This window comes from Lutjanus erythropterus, chromosome 7 (genome assembly GCF_056507025.1).
Source record: "Lutjanus erythropterus isolate fLutEry1 chromosome 7, fLutEry1.hap2, whole genome shotgun sequence".
NCBI lineage: Eukaryota > Metazoa > Chordata > Actinopteri > Lutjaniformes > Lutjanidae > Lutjanus > Lutjanus erythropterus.
In genome coordinates this window covers 9416883-9428554 of record NC_139323.1, presented here as the reverse complement: position 1 = coordinate 9428554, position 11672 = coordinate 9416883, and positions in this window count along the sequence as shown.

The window sequence follows — 11672 nt, the reverse complement described above, 5'->3', positions numbered from 1 at the left end:
ACTGAAGAGTTCAGTTTGATATCTTTCAGCTTATTGAACATGTTTTCTCGAGTACAACTGAATTAATATCCAATTTATTTGACAAGAAAAGCTTATTTTGTATCACTAGAAAATTACCTCAATTTGTCTTTTAAAATTCAGTCAACGTGAAATTTTAAGGCAGCCTGGACACTAACTTTCTTAAGTTAAAACAAATATTTTATTATTACAATGTAGTAACTAATTAGTAAGATTAATTATTGGTTGGTAGATCAGCCAAATAGTAAGCCTACATTAATGTATGGAAACTGAGTTATAACTACTTGATGATTGTTTATTAATGATTTATAAAGTGTTTACAACCAGATTAATACCTAATTATAAATCATTAAAAAAACATTTATAAAGGTAGTCTTATTGTAAAGTGGTATCCAGAAGGTAGTAGTTTGTAAACTGATCTCCAGCCCACTGTCTCTCATCACCAACATGTTCTTGTCAGCATCAGTTAGATTGCACATCTGTTCATAAGACAGCCTGAAAAGTTTTTATTTTTTTAATGTTATTTCTGTAAAATGGTGATAGGGATGTGATTTAAGTGCATCTGACATGAATAAACACCAACACTGGACAGACATTTTGGATTAGCAGGACAGTGACAGTGGTCTCTGTTAGCTCACATTCACCAGACCTTTTGTGTGTGTGTGTGTGTGTGTGTGTGTGTGTGTGTGTGTGTGTGTGTCTGTGCGCGCTGGGGTTATTGATGCCTGGGTTCATGATTAGTGCCGCTGTGACTTTCACATCCTTGGGATTAAAATAGATGCCAAATTGAATCTGCTATTAGCCACACCACCAAGCTGTGAAAACGAATCCACTCTGGGGACATGTATACTCACAGTAACCCAGACACACAAACACACACACACACACATGCAGACACACACACACACACACATGCACTGACCCAGCTACATGCCAGAATCTTGAAAATGTATCCACACCAGGGACAGTTTAGTACAGATGGAGGGAGGAGGGGAATCAGGAGGTGGAAAGCTCCTGTGATACTAATCCCTCTGCAATATTTCAGCCTCACTGCAGAGACTAAATAAAATCTCATTTTAACAGATTTACGGAAGAAATTTGACACAAAACCCACATTTTTCGACCTTTATTTTGAAAAAGTCAGTTGAGCCACACATGGTCTTGTTCAGCAACACCCTCTTTCACACTGTTGCACATACTGAACATTCACATCTGCTAGTTTCTACTGAGCAGATTCACTGGAGCGACACTGGAGTTAATGACCTCATATAGTTATGATAGTTGTCATATGTCATATGTTATATAAAGAAACATTTCAAATCAAATTTGGGATGATTTGAAATATTTTAAATATGATTCAGGCTTTAAACACAAAATCAGATCTGCAAATTGTTTTGACTGGAACTTCTTTCTGTTGAAGAAACAGTCCCCATGACAACGTGTGTATTATACACAGTTACGAAGTGTGTCGCTGTCACGCCAGAAAAAGACAAATGAATGAGGATCATGTTGCAACATGAAAAGTTTAAGATGTTTTTCACAATACAACAAGTTTTTTTCATGTTATTACCATATAAGATAACAAAAATCTTCTTGTCATTAAAATATACAATTTATCTTGTTATAACACAAAACATTTTATGTTATAAAGTGATTGCTTATTGCTTTAACACAAAACTTTTTTAGAACAAGATAAAGTATAACAAGATAAATATTCCATTCTTGTAACAAGAAATGTTTCTTGTTATAACAGTGTTATCATGTTATAACATGAAACTTCACATTATAACACAATGAATATAGTCTCATCATAAGTTTCTTGTTATAATGTGATAAGTTTGTGTGTTGTAATTATGTGAAAATATTTTCTTAAAATGTCAAAAATATCATATTGTGACTATAAACTTCATACAGACTAACCAGGACACTGATTCTGGAAAGAGATTATTGATTATTGGCATTTTTTTTCTAAATGTAATTTTGGTAACACTTCATTTAAGAACTCACACTCCACACCTAAATGTAGACCACTGCAGCAACTAAACATGTAGATGTTTGCATGACGACCAGTTTGATTTCTTTAAACATCTCTATGAGAATAGATGTGGTGTTTTCAGAGGCTGATCAAACACATGCTAATAAAATGTCCTTTTTCTATGTGACTGGCATGTAGCTGTTAACATAATATTAACTTAATGAATGTATGAAGTAACTGTGACTTAATCTTCAGTCATTGATGACCTGATTAAACATGATCTCATCACTGATCACAGTCATCAAAGTCACAGTGATCTGATCATTTGTTGAACGACAGAATCAACATCCTACATTAAATCATCATGCATTAACTAAGCATTATTATACTAAATGCAAATTTGAGGTACTTCTTCTTTACTTTAGTATTACAATTTTATAGAACTTTATATTTACTCTACTACATCTCAGAGGCAAATATTGTGCCTTTCACTCCACTAAATTTGTCTGACAGCTGTGGCTACCACAGCTACTTTTCAGATTACAATTTTTCATACTCCTCATGTCCAGTGAAAACCATGTATGTGATTTCAAATTTTGGTTAATTGAAAGATGACATGTTCCTGTACAGGCTGAGAAAATTCTCCTACTTCTTAAGCAAAGCAGACTATTTAAAATCTCTCTTGGATTAACTGGAAGACGGGGCTGTTTTTCTGACACCATGAAAAGCCGACTTTTGAGAGATATTGTGGTTCTCACAGAGCGACAAACATATGATGATCTTACAGAATGTGATGCATTGCTGTAGATTATACTCTAACAAGTGTCGGTCAGCTGTTCAGAACCTAAAAACAAAAGCCCACCGCCCCCGAAAATACACATTCTGGAGTTGGAGTTCAGTGACTGCCTGTCTCACTGCCTGCCAGACTCCATAAACATATTGCTCAATTTAACAGTTATGAACATCTACTTGTTCTAAAAGCTAATTGATGATTTCTTACAGACACTTACTCATTCAGCAAACATTCAGCATCAAGCTTAACTTTAATGGATGTGAAACAGGCAACAAAATAGAAGTTCCACACCAGAATGGAAATGGAAACTTTTTCCTTAATCTCTTATGACATATCATGGTTGTTTTATGATTTAGTACAGTTAACATATTGCATATTTCTCCTTTAATGTAAAATGTTACCAATGTTTTTTTTAATGTAAAATCTTCTCACTTATAAGTGTCTGCAAACGTAGCTCATAATCTGAACAAATAAAAACAAAAACAGACTTATCTTCAGATAAGAGAAAACATTTTTCACTTTCTGAACTCTCATGGTGAGAAAAATGTTTTAGTAATTTGGGTGAAGCAACCTTTTATCTAAATAAGGTTAACCCAGTGAACTACAGCAATGATTAATGGTTTATTATCAGTCTGACTCATGGAGATCGTGGGTCTAACTTGTTTGGCTTTGGGATATTAAGACACTAGTCTGACCTTATTTTGCATGTAAATATCGTCTCCAATCAAAATGTCTTGCATTTCCAGCTCATCTGTGAGTCAGTGGTTCATGAGAAGAACTTGGGGCTTCAGAACAACAGATGCGTGCTGGGAGTCATTCTGCACCGGCCTCGGTCTGTTTGCTTTGGGGGATAACTCTGTCACTGACTGTGGCCTCACCTAACTGATCTCCTTACACTTCCCCAACAGCTCAGGTAATCCATTAATGCAGGGAGGATGGAAAGTAATATCTCATTGGACTCAAATGCATTCATATGACGCTGAGCGGAGCCTGGGGGGTGTAATCTTCATCACTCACTTCGCATCCATTTAACGCTGTGTGAGAGGCTTTCCGTCACAGCTATGGAAAAGGAGGATGAGGTCTGCCTTTTAGGGGCCTACCTACTAAATACTGAGTTCATCATTAACTCGGCAGAGCTGAGACAAACATCCACTCTGTAAACATCTCTCCTCATCACTTTTTTCACTGTTGTCTCTTCTTGGAGGGGGGAAGGGAGGAGAAACAGCGTGTGAACTTAAGATGTTACGCTCTTTACCATCTTTTCTAATAGATACACTACAGTTTTGCACACTGGGTGACACTGAAGGCACCACCCCAGATGTGAACAGCAACACAGAGTGGGAGGAGAGGCAGAAGGTTACAGTTCAAGGGAAGGAATGAGGGAGGGAAGGATGGTGACGGGAAACCAGGCTGTGTTCAGGACATCCTGTGTGAGTTTTATCCCATCGTGTACCCACCTGGCCTTCAACAGATACCTCTGACAGCTAATACAAAATCAACCTGTGAGTGGAGATAAGGCAGGCCTGAAGGGTTTGTTACTTCAAACCATTTCAAAGGTTTTTGCTGTTTTGTGGGGTCGAGAGATCCCTTATACACTTTTCAAACTGAAACATGAACATGCACTTTTTTCTCAAAATGCACCTCAATGCACTGTGCTGCTAATCTTTATCATTTTAGTTGTATATGTTTTTAGTTTTGTTATTTTTTTAAGGGAATTTTTAGTTGGGGGAGACCAGGGAGTGTCGTAACTGGGTCAGTTGTAACACTGTCAGTTCCCTTTTGAGACAGTGGCAGGTCTCTGTGAGCAAAATTGTGGATTTTATGCCCAAAAAACTAAATTTTGGGTAAAAAAAATATTTTTTTTAATCAAGATTATTATTTTCCTAATGTTCCTTGTATTGAAGATGAAAGGGTGACTTACATAATGCAGAGTGGCAGTTTCTTTCATTTGAAGTTTCTATGAAGTTAAAATTTATATTATTTTTTTAATCATATATATATTGCACCTTACATACCTTTACATCAGTATCTGGGCAAACAATGACAAAAAAGTTGTTTTGTAGATATTCTTGGGTATATTGATGTTATTTCAGAGTTTGTGTTCCTCTAGAAAAAGATCTGAAACTCCTGATGATTCATCCTGCACTCCAGGGCGTACAATAAATTAGCATTCAATGAAATTACTTTCTTGCTTACGACGCAGTAGAGGATGGAAGGAGAATACACTGGTTCACCAGAGCAGACTGGAGTGTCTCTGGGAAAAAGCACAACTTTGTAACTTTTTTCACTGATTTGTGTGACATCGGGTCACACTTTAAGGACAACATATTTTCTGGTTAGCCTCTGGTGTCCTCTGGCTGCTCAGCTTCAGCTCTTGGTGAGTTAACTACAGTTTTCCTGATGGACAGATGGTTTAGATTACTTTTGCTAAAGTAGCTAACTGTAACTGTTAGCTGCCATTATTGAGCAACAAAAGTTGGCTCAAAAGCATCCCAGTGACTACGACCAGTCACCAGCATGAACACGATCTCCGAGGCTGACAGGGAAAATAGGAGTGACATTGTTTACAGAGTTTCCTGATATCCAGATAGCTTTACTTGTTGCTATGATAACTTAGCTAACTGCTAACTACTGTTAGCTCAGTTAGCCATAACTCAACCCTGGGGTGCCAGGAATAGTCCCTGTTGTCAAGTTGGCCTCCGCTGGACCCTGAGGTTGTGTTCCTGGTCCAGCCATGTTGACTGGGAGCTCCCAGCCCAGGAAGAGTCAGCTAATAGTCAACTGCTCTCCTTCCTATGTCCATGGACCAATTTAGCCACATGATGGGTGGGTGTAACACACAGCACTATTGGTTACCATAAACACCAATCAATGTGTGCGACAAGTCCCTCCCTAGCTGTGTTTTCTACAGGAAACACATATGTCATAAGAATTCTGCTAACCATTTCATGCAAACTTTAATATGATGCATTGCATTGATGCTACCTTCAAACCCAGCTGCTAAAACAGTTAGGGGACAGTTGCAAGAGAATTTCTGCATTGTATGCATGGAGCGCTTTGCAAACTCATGGCAGAAAGAAGTGTGAGTAAAGTGAGTACATTGTCAGATCTGAGCCCACAAAGTCTGCTGCCCAGGAGCAGCCATATTCATTTACCACAACTATGATAGTGATTGAACCCTTATGTGACACATGCAGATTCAGGAAGACAGTCCACACACACACACACACACACACACACACACACACACACATACAAAGTGTTTTTGTTACTTTAAATTGTTCAGTTTATTCAAAACTTTTTATTCTTCAATAAAGTTGTTTTATATATTTGAGCAAATCACCTCTCGTTGTTACATCTCTTCTCAGGTCGTGTTACAACTCACCCCATTTGTGGAGTAGGATGTAACAACTTTACTTTTTGTATTTGATATTAACTCACATAATCTGTGAAGGTGTAGAGGACACCCAGGATTTTGTTGCAAAAGACAAATATGCACACTACGTATCAAAGTTTTAGAGATCTAGCATGAACAGTCACTGAGTTACTGATGTTCTAACAAAATTGTTACTAATATCCCCAGTCTCCCCTTTATATTTTTTTATCTTTTTTGTGAAACTGCTACAGACTGGGAGGCTCAGCATTTTGTTTTTTATGTATTTAAGTACACAAGTAAATGGCAATAAACTAAATCCTGAATCATGTTGCAGAGATAAATACAGATAAACACACAGGGCATTTGGGTGATATGAGCGGTTCAGCCTTTCTAAAATTAGGCCTTCCTTTGACTCACTCATTCACTCATCCTCTCTTTTTCTTCAAAAGCTCTTTTGGCTCTTGATAGGAAGAAAAAAAAAAGACTAAAAGCCACAATTGAAACCAGATGAAAGAGGACACGAGTGAAGAGCACATGTCGTGTCAGCGTCTAACTTCCTCTCATTATCCAATAAGAGAGCAGCAGTGTCAGCGTCCAACTTCATCCTATTATCCGGTGAGGGAGCGGCATGTCAGCGGTGCCCGAAATACTCAGGGGACAGGGAGACATAAACAAAGAGCAAAGTTTAGATTCACAATCACACACACAGAGGCAGATTCAAACAGGAGTCTATCCCAGGCCTTTTTAGTGAAACTCTAGAGTGCAGCAGCTCCAGGCGTGGAATGCCGATTGTAAACACTGCCGTGAGGAGACAAGGAGAGGAGGATCTGCTCTCCCCACTCTGCTTTCTGTCTACAGGCAGTAGGAGGACAAACTAGTAGAGGCATTACATCATCTGTAACACATTACACAACCGACATTCACACACACTTAAAGTGATCATCTTGATTAAATCAAACCCCTATTTTTAATACCATTAATGGTTTTCTGCATTAGTCACTAAATGCATTAATATTCTGTACTAACTTTTATATAGTAGATTTCATCCTTAGTGGCGGGGTCCGCCATTCATGCCCTGGATTCAAATTGTCTACCTATGGATACACCCAGTTTGTTTGGTTACTGTAAACAGATACAGTTGCTTCTCTGTTGTATTTCTGATACAGTAGCTGCTCAATGAGTGCTGGCTGCAGCATTATACCGCACTTTCGTTACCATGGTAACCACAGGTGTTGCTAAATAATCCAGGACTGAAATCTTAAAAAGTAAAACTTTAACTTAGAGTTTAAATTAATTATAAAAATAATTATAACTTAATCACAAAATACAGTTGTACCATAGCTAATTGTTACAAAGTAAGGTTAAAAAAGAGGCCTGGTGATTTTGTAGTGTTACTCTATCTTTGAGATTTGTTCTATTGTGAGACAACGAGGTGTGTTCCAGGATATAACAGCTGCACCCATGAAGCGTGCACAGTTCATCCTGTACATGACAGTGTAACAAATGGCTCCAATACATGCTTATCCACCTTTGACAGATAGGAAATGTTTATGCTTTGGCAGATGCAGCAGAGACATGTCACGTTAAACCATGGGCTGTGCTAAAAAGAAAAAAAAAACATGTTTGACATATGCTTTGTATTCTTAGATTCGATTATAAAGTGAAGACAAAGCACAAACACAAAAAAAAACTACCACATAGACACTTAATAACACTTAATTTGTTCTCTTAAAAAGTATTCGTTTCCATTATGCAATCTCAGACACACTTCTCAGTTTTTCTGTAATTTACCTTATAATTCATTAACATAGCAATGGCCACAAACATGACTCTAAATGAATGATAATACTGCCATGTGACTGCTGGATGAGCAAATAAACAACAGTCTGATCACAAGCTCACCTCATCAACTTAATGTATAATATGTCAACATTGTGTTCACAGCTTGTTTCCACTGCCCCCAAGTGGCCAAAAGAATCTGTTATTATTAACCTACATGACTATTCATAAATCCACATCTATAATTTCAGGCATTCCATCCAAAGGCCAATACAAACATAATTGAATTCATTCTACAACTTCTTTAAATCAAAGCTGCTGCCCTCAGATGAAAAATGCACCTATTCTATATTCCTTTATATATATTTTTTTTCTTGGCACTTTTTACACATATAACATGATCTCATTTGGCATTTATCTGTTCTTCAAGGACCAGCCTGATCATTGACACAGGCTCCACACATAATATTTCTGCTTATATGTGATTCAGTTCAGGTACGTTCTAGAAATCACACAATAGGGGCGGTTGGTAGAGCGTCTGCCCCATGTATGGAGGCTGTCAGTCCTCTGCAGCGGCTGCTGGATCGACTCCCGCCTGTAGCCCTTTGCTGCGTGTCATCCCCTCTCTCTTCACCCCCCTTTCCTGTCTATTCTTCAGCTGTACTATCAAATAAAGGCAAGAAAAGCCCAAAAACATGACTTAAAAGAAAAAAAGAAAAGAAATCACACAATAAATTTAGCCTGAGGAACTTTGGGACACAAATACCTGGACTCGCCTGCATGTAGTTCAGTACTTTTTTTTTCTAGAAAGGCTTTAGATTCAGGACCGATTGTGCTTTATTATTTCACACAAAAAAGATAAATAAAAAAGAATAATAAAAGAACTACTCCTGCTATTATGCAGACATGCAGTATGTGCAAGCAGGTTCTAAATAGGGGAGAACGGGGGCATTGTAACACACTCAATTACTCCATTCAGAAACAATGAATGAATGACACAGCATGTTTCTTCTGTTGTCTAAAATTTGGATGACTGCTAATTTAAGTAACATCAGTTTTATTAACATGAGAAAACTAATATTGGGCAGCTGACTAGCATATTAGATTTTATCAGCCACATAGCACAATGTAAGCACATTGTCGGTGCTGACACTATTTTCTGTTAGAAAATAAACATATTTCACTAAATTTAAATGTAAAATTACTTTTAACTCAATTCAAATTATTAAAATCTAGTTACCAATTGAATGGTTGCCTAGTCTGATGCGAAAATAGAAAAAGGCTTTTTCTCTGAATGCTGATGATGCTTGACCATAAAGAATTTGAATTATATACAAAAATCTAAAGTAAAATTTTTAGATACTATAGCAGTAATGTGATTATTTTGAGGTGTGTTTTTATGTGAGATACAGTAGGCTAATATGACTTACTTTTCAGCGTTACAACCGCCCCCTACAATTGCTCTGATGCATCAAATTTGATATTAGTCTTTCCTTATTAGTGACAAATTATCAATTTGTGTACATATATATAGGTAAAGATTACAGTTGAAGATTAAAAATGTTACAATTGCCCCCTATCTCCCCTATCCACCAGTACCAGTTCCCCAGACATGCCAATGTAAAGTCAGTGACTGCACCACTTTTAAATGCAGAGACAAAAACTCATAACACCAAAGGAAGAATAGTTCTGAATGCAAGCAATACACTTCCAACGTTTTTAGATAATCTGCTAAACAGAGAGACAATCCTTTGTATGGTACAGGGATGTAAAACCTGTGTTTCTCATTTCTCTTGCCACAGTTTCAAAGGACAGGATTTACTGTGATATTTTATGGTCCCGCAAAAACAGAGAGCAAACTGGAAACTTACATCAAATGTAAATCATAAATTCCAAAAGTGGATACATTTGTAGCATAACAGCCGTATAATACTGTAATGCTGAGAATTCAACTTGCACCCTTTAACGCATCATAATGTTGAGAAAATAACGATGATCCAAATGGCCTATTAATGTAGGAACCACATCATCTCACAGATTTAGAATTTCCATCACGCAGGGAGAGAATGTTGCAATCATCACAGAGACTTGAGAAAGCCCAGCGAGGTGCTCAGACTTTATTAGATTTGTTCTGTGGTTGTCAGGGGGAATTTCTACAAAAATACTGGAACGTCCTGACTGTCTGTTGAGGAAGATTTTCAGTGGGTCCCAAAAGAGACTTTACAGGAAAAGACCATAAAATCCTTTCAGAGAACATTCCAGCAACAATATCACAGTCTACTGGAGCAAGCCAAGTTTATAGCTCTGATATGAAATGTTGGAGATGAACGAATTTACCCAGCACACACACTCGCACACACACACACACACACACACACACACACACACACACACACACACACACACACACACACACACACACACACACACACACAGCCCCAGAGAAAAAAATCAGGGACATGAAAACCCAGTTTACTGGACTGAAAAATATATAAATTAAATGAATTATAAAAAGATGTTTCACTGACTTTATTATGGGCACATAACAGTCAAAGTGGTATTAGAACAGCTCCAAGAATTCAGCCCCTCAATCCCAGGGGTCATGTCTATTAAGGCAATATCTGAGACTTGGGAGGCATTAGGAAAGGGAACACTGCTCTCTCCTGGACAGAGAGGCACACTGCAGCCATTTCTATATAATCTGTCTACACATAAAGTCTTCAGTCTTGGATCAGTTTTGCAGCACATTGCTCTGTCTGATGTATAGAAAGTGTCAGTCCTTAAAAAAAAAAATACATAAAAAATGAAGAATTGTAACCACATAACACTTAATGATAAAAAGTGTATTTCAGTAGTTGCAGTAATGTAATGTTTTGATCAAGTCTCATTCAGCTCTCTGCTTTAGTATCAGCTTTAGTAAGCCTAACCCTACTTTTCTGTATTATAACAACTTGACTTTACACCCCGTTCACTTTATCTGCTATTCTTATTTAAGTAAAAGCGTGTTAGCTTTCTGCTCATATTGTCTGACGTCACAACGTCCACATCTTTTCCAAATGTTTCTTCTGCTACCAGTTTCTTGGTGACTCAGAAAGGTTAAGTGAAATGGAAGACAAAATTATACTCTGTGATATAAAATAATGTGTGATGTGTAATGTTTGATTTATTGTCCACTGGAAATGGTTAAATTGTGTTGTTTAAGTTTTCCGATACTCACTGAGCCAAGTTCTTTCGTTAAGTCATTGCTAATGTTAGCAATGATGCTAGTTACATTTAATAAACTAAAGTAACACACTAAGGTTAACACTGAAAACAACTACTTTTCCCTGAACAACACACTAAGGAGCAGCATTTTACTGTTAGGTAAAGCAAATAATTGAGTTGGAAAAATGGAAAGCTGACTTGCCTAAAATTTGAGCTGAATGAATGAGAACGGATGATTTGCAAGCAATAAAATGAAGTAGATCTGACTTAAAGGAATTGTTTTAATCTAACTTGTGAACCTGTTCTGGAACAACTTAATTAATTTGTGTTACCAACTACAGTATTTTTTAAGTTGGTCCAATAATTCTCTTTTTTCAGTGTATTACTGCCTCTTAGTTTGATATTTGAGCCATACGTTATGCTTAGATAATAATGTTCAGTTATTTTTAATAATAATAATTTTCCAGCAACATGCCAACAAAAAATGAAAAATCAGAATCTTTGTAAAAGTGGACATTTACACATAT